The following is a 12646-nucleotide window of genomic DNA, read 5'->3' as shown; positions in this document are numbered from 1 at the left end:
TTTCTGACTATATAAAGAATCGCTTCTTTACAAAGCTTTATTTTTTACCTAAAGAAAATGTCTGTATGGTACTTTTTGTATAAGCTATTAGGGTTCCTATTTTAATGTTCTTAAAATTTAATTAAATTTGACCTGCTTTGGACTAAAACTGTATTTCACATGCTGAATAGAAATGTCTAATTTCAGACTATAATATAATAAAGAAGTGATGAGGTGTAATAGTAATAATTATAGTATTTGTAAGAGAAACTACACATTGAATGGCTCTTGCTTGATCGCCACAAGACTTGTAAGAAATATTGAAAGCACTAATAATAAAAAATTGACATTTATATAAGGTGTTTCTGAAGTAATTTCCCCCCTACTTCTGTGGTATCCTTTTTCTCCACAAAAGTTTCATTATAAATGTATTACTTTCTGTTTTAATAAGAAAATAAATGTGAAGCCAATCATCCAGAGCTTTTTAGCACTGCAATTATTTAATGGTTGATGGGCATTCAATGAATTACATTATCTGCAAAAAAGTTCTACTAGGCTCAGCAACTCTAATTCTGCCATTTATCACCTGGATTTAATAAACTAGCTACCCCTTTACAAACCCTTAATTTTCTGACATGTGAATGATGCATTTTTCATTTTCAAGAAATTAAGTACCATATGCAGTAAATAATATGTACTGTATATTTATGTATATAACTACTGTATGTACTGTATATTTACGCAACAGTTGTAGCTAACAGAACATTTAATGTTTCCCCTTTTCTTTAATTATAGCCAGGTTTTGAAGCATCATACAATTTTACAATAAAAGAGTAATAAAAAACATTTAAATTGGTTAGTAAATATACTACAAATGTACTAAAAAGGCTAGTTGCAGTGAAAACATACTGCGGAGTAATCTTCAGCTGTGTTACATCAAATTACACAGTGAATATTACCTCAATGTATCAAGGTGAAGTTAATGAGAGATGCTGTATGTACTGGTTTGGATATCTCTTAGAACACTTTAGTGGGCGAAGCATTGCATGAGCTTTGAACCAGATTTCCAAATAGCAGTAAGGCACCCAATGAACCTAATGGTAATATAGGTTCCAAACTCTAGCTATACCTTAGTTTTTGTCCCCAATGGAGAGTTCCTCTGCAAAGCTGTCCACATTAGTCTTCTTTGGCACAGCTAATTTCTTGTTAAAACTGTGCATGTCTTGGCTCTTAACATTCTGAACTGATTTTAATTGTACAGTAGGTCAGTTCTGCTAGCTCAGTTCCCTGGATGGGCAGCCTTTTCTGATCAATTTCTCACTAGATCCTGGGTTGTGCTGAGTTCCAGATGTAAATGGTACTGAGTTGCAGACTTGAATGTGGTTCTCTGGTCTTCCATGGATAGGAGTCTCATGGGTGTAGTGCAAATCGGTCATTGAGGAGGGGGAAATACAAAATAAATGAAATTTCAATGGAATAACGCCATCTATCATAAAAACCTCTCTCCTTTCTCTACTGCAAGGCCCAAATTATTTTCTTATAACAGTTTTAATTTTAACTGTCTGCCACACAGTATGTCTACGTCATTTAATACGTTACACAGCATAAGATATAATCAATTGTTCAACAAAGGATAAAATATAACCTTATAGACAGATGTTCTTAGGCTCCTTCCTAATAAAAATATCAATTTAGTCAATTCTGGAAATGTTATTAGTCATTTATCCACTAGAGGCCCCCAACAATACTGAATGGAGTTCCTTTAGGGAAATGATTGAAAATTGAATTTATATAAATTTAGAAAATTGAATTTAAATCAGGATATTAGATGGGCAGTAACTAAGTACCTTTACTTGTCAGTTGAATATTAATAATTCATAAGTAACCTTTATGTAACTATACTGTTCCAGTGATGCAATTCATACCACCTTCATGAGATCAGCCTTTTATAAAAATCTAAGTGAGCCTAAATTAGGGCTGGAAAAGGTCAGGGAAATACCAGTAGTTACAGTATGAATTTGCTGCACCTATTTCCTATTACATGGCCAGCTTGTGATGTGTTAATGAAATCATGTTAATGGAGTGACAAACCTTTGCTTGAAGTTTATCACAGCACTTTGAATGCAAGTGCATATGTATGTAAGATTGCAAAGTCTTTTGAAAAATAAATTCTGATGCCTGTGTTCATTGCAGAATGTTGCTGCTTTGTTTTCTTGGTTAGCTAATATTTATCCAACTTTATAAAAAGCTAAAAGTTGTTAAGCTATATTCTTTGCCTCTGTTGTGCCTGTTATGAAGACTACACAAAAGTTAATTTGTATGCTGACGTTAATGTTTTCAAAACAAGAGCTGAATAAAAATATATTTTCACAGAGACACTCTCTTCTCATGGAGACAATGTACTACCTGCCCATAGTACATGTCGCTGCTCAAGACACAATGGATAATGGATAACTTTTTCTTACACAGGGTGGCACAGAGGCAGAGTGGCTAGCATTGTTGTCTTGCAGTGCTTGGACCCTTGTTTGTGTAGAGTTTGTATGTTCTCCCCATGTTCACATGGGCTCACATGGGTTTTTGCTGGGTGCTCTGCAACCTAATAATACACACTAGTAGGTTTATTGGCTTCTGGAAAAATTGGCCCTGGTGTGAGTACCTGTTTGTGACGTGTAATATACTGATGTCCCATCCTGCCTTGCGCCCATCACCTGCCAGGATAGACTCCATCTTCTCCATGACACTGTATTGGACAAAGCGGTCAGAAAGTGGATGGATGGATTTCTTACACATTAAGCATTAACCAGAAAAAAGCATCCTTTCTTAATATAAAATGCCAATTATAAAATATAGATTGTTGGCTAATTTCATTAGTTGATACCTGGACAGTGACAGACTCCACCCTTAATCAGAGTGACTCAAGGGACCTAAATATATTAAAACTCATGATGGATGTCAAATTAAATCTATAGGCTTGCATCGACTTTCAGGCTGCACATCAAAAAGACTTCTTCAGCAGTCTGTCCAGTCTGCTGTCAAACTCCCAACCCAATCACTAACAAACCCCATTGGGCTTTTATTGACCCAAAATGGCTAATTACTTAACCACACCAAAAATATAATTATCACCCACTGTGTCTATTTACAAATACTAGAGTTCTTAATGGCCTCTAGTGGTGGGTTGTCTATTGAACAATCTCCTCAAAGACAGGCCTGTCACACCAACATTGTAAAAAAAAAACAATTTCTTTGCCATGCAGAGATGTCTAGGAGATGCAGCTTCAGATGTTGTTTCAAACGTCTTTGTTATTTTCTTTTTCTTGTGATATTGTATCGCATTCTAGTTCCTTGCCTGCAGTTCATATCTATCAAGAAATGTGCCTTTCTTGCTCATCATATTTTAAGGACTGCTTGACTTCTTACTTACTTCCATTATTGTCCCAGATGAGAGAAATTTGCTTTTGCAGGCAGGTAGGAAGAATAAATTATACATTTAACACAAAATGTTGTTGCCTTACAGTGCTGGGGCTCTAGTTTTAATTCCTGGGGTATAATCTGAGTGGAGTTTATGGTATCCTAGAGATTGCGTGGGTTTCCCCTGGGTGATCTGGGTTCCTCCTGGAATTCAAAAACATAGCATTGATAGGTTAATGAATTGGGAAAATTGATCCTGAGGCGAGTGTGTGTGTCTGTGTATGTGTCTGTCCTGTAAAGACATTTTGGTTGTTGAGTCTTCTTCCAGTGACTGGGAGAATGAGGAAGGCACAATGAAACAATGGGGTAAGTAAAGAGGACAAAAGAAATAGAATGTGAGAATGGGTTCAGGAGATGAATAAATGTGTCCAAAAACAAAGAAAGTTTAAAGGTTCAAAATATGTAAATGAATTCTGATTAAGATACAAGTAATAGGTTTATTTCATGCTGAAAAGAGAAGAAAGAAAACGCAACGTTCTGGCCGTGGAGCCCTCGTCAGGTGGGAGGAAGAAGGTTATGAAGCCACATCCGAAGAAGACTTCACGGCAGAAACGTTGTGTTTTCTTTCTTCTTTTTTTCAGCATGGAATAAACCTATTCTTGTTCCTTTAGAGCCTGAGCATGCTGACGCAGTTACCCCCCTGAACTATGATTAAGATAGTTTGCTCATACAAATTTCGGCCTATATCTGTCTATAAGGTTGCTATTTTACAGATAGCAACCTTGTAGGTTACATGCAGGTCTGAACTAGATACATTTATCAGTTGAAAATGGGGGTGTATCTGCATGAAGTCAGCGTACCTCCTGTACCTTACTTGTGTAATTAGTCTGTTAATTAGTTGATATTGGTCACAATATTATTATTTACCTGTTACATTCGTTTAAGCATACCCCCAGTTATTGGCATGTTAAAAGCCAGTCCAAATCCTCTAAATAACAAAGGACGTTACTGGGCATGCTGTTTGGTCTCCAGAAGTAGAAAGGTGATATGATACCTCATATTATAGGGACTGCCAAAATGACTCAAGTAGTGACATCGATACCTAAAACCATAGGCATCTTGAGAGGGGCAAGCTACAAGTGAGTATGCCAGTTACTGGAGTCAGTAATGTACTGGCAAAGACTCCTGGGTTGCAGAGCCTCTGTGGAGGGAGAAATAGATGTTTACAATTGTACATCACATGAAATGATACTTGACATTTTACTTAATGGTCAAGTGAATACCAAGATTATGAATAGATTTTATGTTCCATAGTGATGAGAATTTGTGATTCTGAAATCTATGACAATTATATCACTGTTTTAGGGAACAGCTCCAGAAGACTCTAAGGTTAGCTAAAGGTAATGCTATGAAGTGTCGCAAGCAACAGGATTCAGCATGATTCAGTATGAGAATCGAATAGTGTTATTTTTTAGAGTTGGTTGGTTGGTACATATCATGGTCATCTGGATTAAAAGAGGTCTTCCAAAAAGAGATTTCCAGTGGGACTCCAGTCTCATTTTTAATCCTTATATCGATATTGGATCTTTTTGTCAATGGACTTGTTAGTATTCACATAAACATGATAGGTTTGAGAAAGTTACTGACCACAAACCAGAAAACAATGGAAGATTCTGCACCAAGACCGATTGGAGAACCCCTAAGAAGGAAGAGTAAACAGTGGGCCAGAGAATATATACCATAGTTGATGCAATTAAAAGTCAATGTAGCAATAAAACTGGGATATGACAGGAAAGAAGCATAGACTAGTTGAGCGAGGAAAGGAAAGACAATATTAAGGACATGGAGTTCTTAATTGTTTCCAGCATGCACTCACAGGCCTGTGGGATATGTGGGCCGATTGCCTGAAGCATGGGAAACTCAGCAAGGGAGATGAAAAGAATTAACAGGTGGTATACTGGAAAGCTACATCTCAATCATGAGGCGCTGAGGTGGGGAAACCACCTGCATCTGAGCCCAAAGCTTTTCACTATGAAGCTGAGAGTGAGAAAGTGAGTCAGCAACTTGGGATTTCAACAACATGGACGTGAGGAGCATTGCTGAATAACTGGGAGGCATGTTTTACTTAATCACCTCTAGAAAAAAAACCATGTGAATAATTTATGAGAACTGTATAAACAGAAAAACACCTTTAAAAACTACAGTATTAAGAAACCAGCATTTTTCTTGGTGACTTATTGCTTGTTTTTCCAGCAATGCATTACACCAATGCTTGATGATTTATTTCTGTAAGATAAAATTTCTTAAGTATGCCGGCAATTCATAGAACATGTAGGAATACATTGTATAAATGAAGGTTCAAGGTCACATCACAACCCGAACAGGAATGCACAACTGCCTGTGGGCCATCAGCAGCACAGTGGAAAGAGTTGGTCAGGCCTCTCCCTGTATCTCAGGTGACCTCCAGTTGGTGCTGAGCCTCCTGCACAGGGCTGTGTAACCTGTGATGTGTTAAAAGATGAGCTCAAAAGTGAGAGGGACAGAGGTGTCTGCCTACACTTCCTTGTTCTCCCCTCATGTAATGTTGAAAGGTTTGCAGTCATGAGCTGAGCCATGAAAAAGATACAACTAGTTATTTCAATTAAGTTGAGTACAGTATATATAACAAAAAATATCTGACAATTCTAAGTAATTAAAAAAATAAACAAAGGTTCAATAGATATTCTATTAACTAGATTGTGTCCATTACTATTTCCACTGATTTACTATTGCAGAGGTTATGATTAGGATTAGAATAGTCACTCCTTCCCAACTAGGGATGCCTTATTACATCCAACAAAACCACAGTTTGTGTAAAGCTGATCATTAACAGAATATCTATTCAGTTCTTGATTATTATAAAGTTACTGTAATAGAATTTACACTGAAATATACAGGTATATTTAAAGGGGAACTGCAATGCTATTTTATTATCCTGTGATCCAAAGCAGCCCTATTACATTGTAGACAGGCAGGTTTGTGAAAACATCTCTTTTGATCCAATAGAAATATTGCTCTCAACTTCAAGACAGTTTTGCTGACAAATGCGACTTACTTGTTAACTCTGACTGCCGATAACGTTGGAATATTTATGCTGTGAAATGTCTGCTGAGCAACAAGAGTATTTATTCGCTTGTACATTTAGGCATTACAGTGACTAGTTCTCAGGAAGAGCTGCTTTACATCTCAATTTGCGCAAAATTTTGCTCTCGCCTGTGGTGAGACCACCGGTTTGTGACAACATGGCGACCATACAGTACTTTCACAAATTTCATGATTATGTACTTAATTCGGAATTTGTCAGATTTTGAAATACTGTCAATTAATGTATTTTGTTTCTGATATTTAATAACTGGTCTGAGAAATAGGGACTGCAGTTCCTCTTTAAAGAGAAAAAAAAATTCAGCTGAAGTAATTAACACATAATGGAAGAATTACACCCTTTTATGTCTATCCATTTTCTAATTGATTTATCCAGTATAGCTGTGGTTATCAAACTGTGCTATGCATACCACTTGTGGTATGCCGAGTGCCCCCAGGTGATACGCCAGATGACCCTGGAAATTTGTTGTGTGCACTGAAAAATTGGGACTGGTTTTCATATTTTCTATTTTAATCAAATTAGTTTATGTGTCAAATATGCAGCCTATGTACTTAGCTACGATGATACAGCGCATGTTAATACTTGAGTGGACACAAGAGCTACTATGTAATTCTATACCATTGTTTTCCAAGGTGTGCTGCTGTGACTAGATCCCCTTTTCGTGATGTTAATGATCAATTTCCTACTTATTATTCAGTTGCTGTTTTTTTAATTAAAGCCAAGACATCGCTTTGATGGTGCTTCATCATTTTTTACTTCACTTTTTTCTTCTCTGTCACTTCTGCTTTCACTATTCACATCTCTCCGCTGAACAAGACAGCACTTCACTCTATGCAGAAGTTGCAGCCTAGCCTGCGCTGCAAACCTCTATGGTCGCCTTTTTTAGGAGGCTCACCATTCGGTTTCACCTGCACACAAGGCTCTCCGTTTCTTACTGGCAGACTATTTTTGGCAGCAATTTCGGCTTCAAGAGAGCATTTCGTTGTGTGCAGCAGTCTCAGCGCCCTCTACCCAGCGTTTGCTCTGCATAGCAGTCTCAGTGGCTTCAAGCCTGCCCTTCATATCCATCCGGCTCTGTTTCCAGGAAGCCCACCATTCAGTTTCTTCCGTACCCAACGCTCCCTGTTTACGACTGATGGACTGATGGTTCTTGGCAGCAATTTCAGCTGCAAGACAGCACGTAGCTCTGTGCAGCAGCCTCATCTCCAACGTCACCCGGCACACCAGCCTGATCTCCTTGCCTGCTCTCCGCATCGCCTGACGCAGCAGTCTCAGATTCAAGCCTGCACTCCGTTTCACGCCTATTCTTTTCACTGGTCACCATGTTGAACTTCGAGCTTGCCAACCTGCACCCCTGGCCCTCCTGAGGGCTGCCTGTTTGGTTCCCTTTTCCGGGGTCGCGCTACTTGGTTTCTTTTTCCCAACCAACCAACTTTCTTTTCGCCAGGAATGCAGTTTGCTGGCTTCTCCTGGGACCATCAGGCCTCGACATTTCTTTTCTTTCTCATTGCTGACTGGCCTGGGCTGATTAAGCCCCACCAGCCAGTAATCATTTATTTCATTATCACTTTTCACTTTTTACTCTCCAGTAATGACAAATCACCACCCGCTCGGCTGTATTCAGCTGTGACATTACACACGATGGAACCTGAGCAGATCCCAGCAAGTAACAGGTGCAAGATGGAATACACACTCAGCAGGACACCAGTCAATTGCAGAGCACACACCTTTTTGCTTTAGCAAACCTAAATTAATTTATGTGTACAAAATTACCTTATTGAGCCACACAAACAGTTGAGTGTCATCTGTGTGCAATCTTAACAGTTCACATGATTTCAGAATAAATGTACAGTACTTATATCTGTAATGTCAGGTAGTACATTTCAAGCAAAGATTCAACCAAAAAGGTGAAGGAAAATTCAAAACAACTCAGGAATAAAGTTCAAAAGCACAGATCAAAAGGAGGGTATAAAATATTTCAAAGACCCTTCATATCTTTTTGGACATGGAATCATTAAGAAGTGGAAGTCTGTCCCTCCAAACTGAGCACCTGGCTGAGATGGGAGAAAATGTCCAGAGAAACTGTTGCAACAATGTCCCAATTACAATTACAAAGAAGACTTGAATAACACTGAAAAAAGCAATACATCACTGAGTCCGCACCATCTCTACTGACAAACAAGGTGGTGGCAGCATGATATTAGAGTTCTGCTTCTCATCAGCAGGAACTGTGTAGCTTGTCAAGACTGATAAGTTCTGGCAAGTGTTAAAGCAAAACCTACTACAGAATTAAAAGTGGGACAAAAATTCACCTTTCAGCAAGACAATGACCCAAAACACAAGGCCAAAACTACACTGGAATGGATTAAAAATAATAAAGCTGATGTCATTTAAAGTTAAAATCTTGACTTGAATCATTTTGAGTTTCTATAGAAAGAAAACTAAGAAGTCTTCAAGCAACTTGAGAGCCTGACAAAATCTGGCAAGAAGAATGGGTTAAAATTATACCAAGTCATTAGGCAAGTTACCCAAAAGCACTTGTGGTTGTAATTGCTGCCAAAGGTGCTTCCACCAAAATTTGAGCTCACTTTTAATTAAAATGTGAATGCACTTGTACCTAGTGATGCACTTGTACCTAGGTTGTAATACTTATGCATTTAAGAATTTATCAAAATATTTCATTATTTTCTTTGCTTTTTGTTGACATTTGCTTGTGTAAATGGAACTTATTTTACCCTTAGTCTTCACTTGACACTTTCATTTATTTGAATACTAAGATTAGACTATAAAATATAAATGTGTTTACATCCTTTTGTAATTTCAAAAAATAGGATACCATAGAAAGGGTTTGCATACTTCAAAGCACTGTACAGTATGTGCACACAGTATATATACTCTCTTTATTCCATGTGTGTTCAAATCTGAAAAAGCTTAAAAAATGCCAAAACAAAAGTTTTGTTGACTTGTATTTCAAGGCTTTCTCTATGCTGCAATTCCCCCCTGTGAATGTGTTTTCATTTTTCTCACAGCAGTTTGCAGATGTGATTTGGTTTCTGCATTCTTGAGTTAATCTTGTAATCCTTGCTGTGCAGATACTGTTTTCATTACTCATTCTGAAAATACATTCTGGTATCCTTGCAAGTGACATGTACTTGAAGCAATGTGAATAAAAAAGAAGGAAAAAGTGAACCTGTTTGCATCTATCCTTTAAAACATAAAAAATGAAGAATTTTGTTCTTATTTACAAAGTAGAATTTGTACGATTTAAAACAAAAAGCGGTTCAGTCAGTATTCATCATGAATTCAGGCCAATTAGTGATTTTCATTTTATCATCAGCATGTGAATCTTTTCATAAATCAGAGGAAGTGCCAGAGATATTTCATTTTTATTCCTGTGAAACTAATCTAAGTCAGAATTTATCAGGAATTTTGTAGTCATTATGTTAATGTATTAGGATAAAATAATAGTGTAACACTTGTGACATACCCGTCCGTGGGTGTGTCATAATGAGATCTTTAAAAATAATTGGGTCGAGGCCAACAAACATACATGCAGCTGTGAGGTTCAATTAAATACTCTATTATTCTTATGTACAGTGTGGAGAAGCTGAAAACACCACAACTAAATAATCCATAACAAAAACCTAAGCTCTTTTGAGTCCCTGCCTATACTTCTTGAAGTCCCTAACTATCATGGCTGAGCAGCTACACTATTTACTGGCCTCGACAAACAATACCAATGTCTCCCCTGAGACTTTTCTCAGAACTTTCAATTGTTCATCATTCACAGTTCTTTTCCCCAAAACCCATAGATTCCTTTGGTCCTTGGTCAGTCTGTCTCTGGTGAGTGGTGTGCATTGGGGTACTGCCCAGTGCTCCTTCAGACAACAAACATACACTTCCACTGAATGACCCTGGAAGCTTCCTCTTCCTGCTTTTTAAAGAGTCACCTGACCAATTGGCTTCTTGTAACTGGTCAGGTGATAGAGCAGCACCTCATTCCCCCAGAGTAGTCTGTGGAATGCGGTCCCAACAGGTCTATACTCTCACACACTAAACACCATTTTCTTGAGTTCTGACAACACATATGTACAGTTACAGCTTAGATTCATAGAAGAATAAGCCCCCACAGCCCCCCATGCTATAATGGGCCCAATGTCTCACACTGTTGCACAATACAGCCCCTGCCCCCAGGGGCCCAGTGTTGACAATTCACCTTCAGTGCATGATTAGATGCTACCCCTCCCCAGTCAATCCTGAAGGGCACACACGGGAACAAAAAGGACTCTGAATATACAGAAAGAGAACATAAAAGACAGCCCAGTCTTTTCCCTTGTCTTTGAACCCATGGCAAATTAAATAAATTAAATACAGTACATGTGGGATCATTCACACCATTTTGATGCTTCCTACTGTATTTTCAGTTGTAGAAAATCAAGGTTTTCATGTTGCAAAGTAGTTTCTTCAATACATGGCTGTCTTTAATCCCATTTCTGTGTTACATATTTTAACTAAACAGCAAAAATATATGGAAAATCAGATATTAAACAGTTCACATTGTCTCTCTAATTGAGACAACATTGGGGTTTTCACAAAGCTGTTGGGAAGTCCCCCACTACATGTGGTAACTCCAGTATTAAATGTGCGGTTGTCAGGAGTTAGGAGAGAAAGACGATAAAACCGGGAAAAGCTTTGAAGATTGTTGTTTGTTATAGATGTAGTCGAAAACATCTTTGAAGTTGTTTTGAAGTTGAATCCTTGAAATGATGATTGTGTGCTGACCATTATGATATGAAGAAGCGATAACAGCACAAATGTACACATTACCTCCCTTTCTACTCAACACTTTGTTAATGAATTGATGGAAAGTTCCAGCCATTCTAAAGGACACAATGTTAGAATGAAATAACTCACAGGGATTCGTGAAGGCCATGAATGACTTTACCTCAGGTGTTAGTGAGACCTGCCAAAGCCCTTTACACAGGTCGAGAATGCTGACAAACAGTAGGAGGTTCTCTCTAACGTCTGAAGCATCTCATTTACCAGGTGCATAGAGTAAGTGTGAAATTTCCCATTTGTGTTTAAGGAAGTAAAGACTGAATCTTTATCCCTATCTTTCAGATCCCTTCTGAGTTCCTAGTTCTTAATTTTTGGTCCTCTCTCAGGGAAGACTGCAGTCCTTTTTCTACTTGGTTGCTTTTCACTTGGTTAATAACTCACAGCTGGCACTAGTGATTTTATATTCACACAGTTACACCTGGGTTTTTATAGTCTTCAACTTAACTCTTCTATAATCACTAGGTACAAGTGCATTCACATTTTAATTAAAAGTGGTTTCAGCTCAACCAGGCACTGGAGTATTGAACTGGATTGAATTAAATTTCTTTAACTTTTTGTAAGACAGTATCTATCAGCAATTGTCCAAAATAATTTTCAATTTATATTCCTAAACATAGCATTCCAAAAGGAGACATAAGAAGATAGCGCCACGGTGGGCTTCTTTTGCCAGATGAGCAACCTGGCCTGGCTACGTTCATTGCTGGCGCCAGAAGTGACGTCAAAATTGTGAGATATAAAGTCGTAAATACGAGAAATTAAGTCAGAATTACGAGATTTTAAGTCACACTTGTGAGATATGAAATTGTAATTCTGAGATTTTAAGTCACAATTGCGAGATATAAAGTTGTAATTCTGACATTTCAAGTCGCAATTGTGAGATATACCATAGTACAGTTTTTTTACTCCCTGCCAGAAACAGGCTTCTATAAACAAGTGATTTTTTCAAAGTAATAAGTAATTTTATTATACATTATTAGTAACGGTTTTGGAGTAAAATACCTGTAAGCAACTACTTTTGAAAAGTAGTCCCTAGTTCACCTGTGGGCAAACTACAGCCTGCCAGCCAGTTTTAACTGGCCCTTGAGGTAAAAAATAAATTAGTCAATATTCGCCGTATTCCACTTTGTTTGGTGCCGTTTTTTCTTACATTTCATTATGCGTGTCGTTAGATGGCACACAAATGTTTTACCACAGTGATTCCAACTGTGCATTGCGCCATTGTCGGTCAAGGGGCGTCTCAGGTATTGCCAATCAAAAACGAACGCTGTTCATGCA

The sequence above is a fragment of the Atractosteus spatula genome, chromosome 2 (genome assembly GCF_055471065.1).
Source record: "Atractosteus spatula isolate fAtrSpa1 chromosome 2, fAtrSpa1.hap1, whole genome shotgun sequence".
NCBI classification, from domain to species: domain Eukaryota; kingdom Metazoa; phylum Chordata; class Actinopteri; order Semionotiformes; family Lepisosteidae; genus Atractosteus; species Atractosteus spatula.
The sequence above is the reverse complement of the archived record's forward strand: the minus strand, read 5'-3'. Positions refer to the sequence as shown.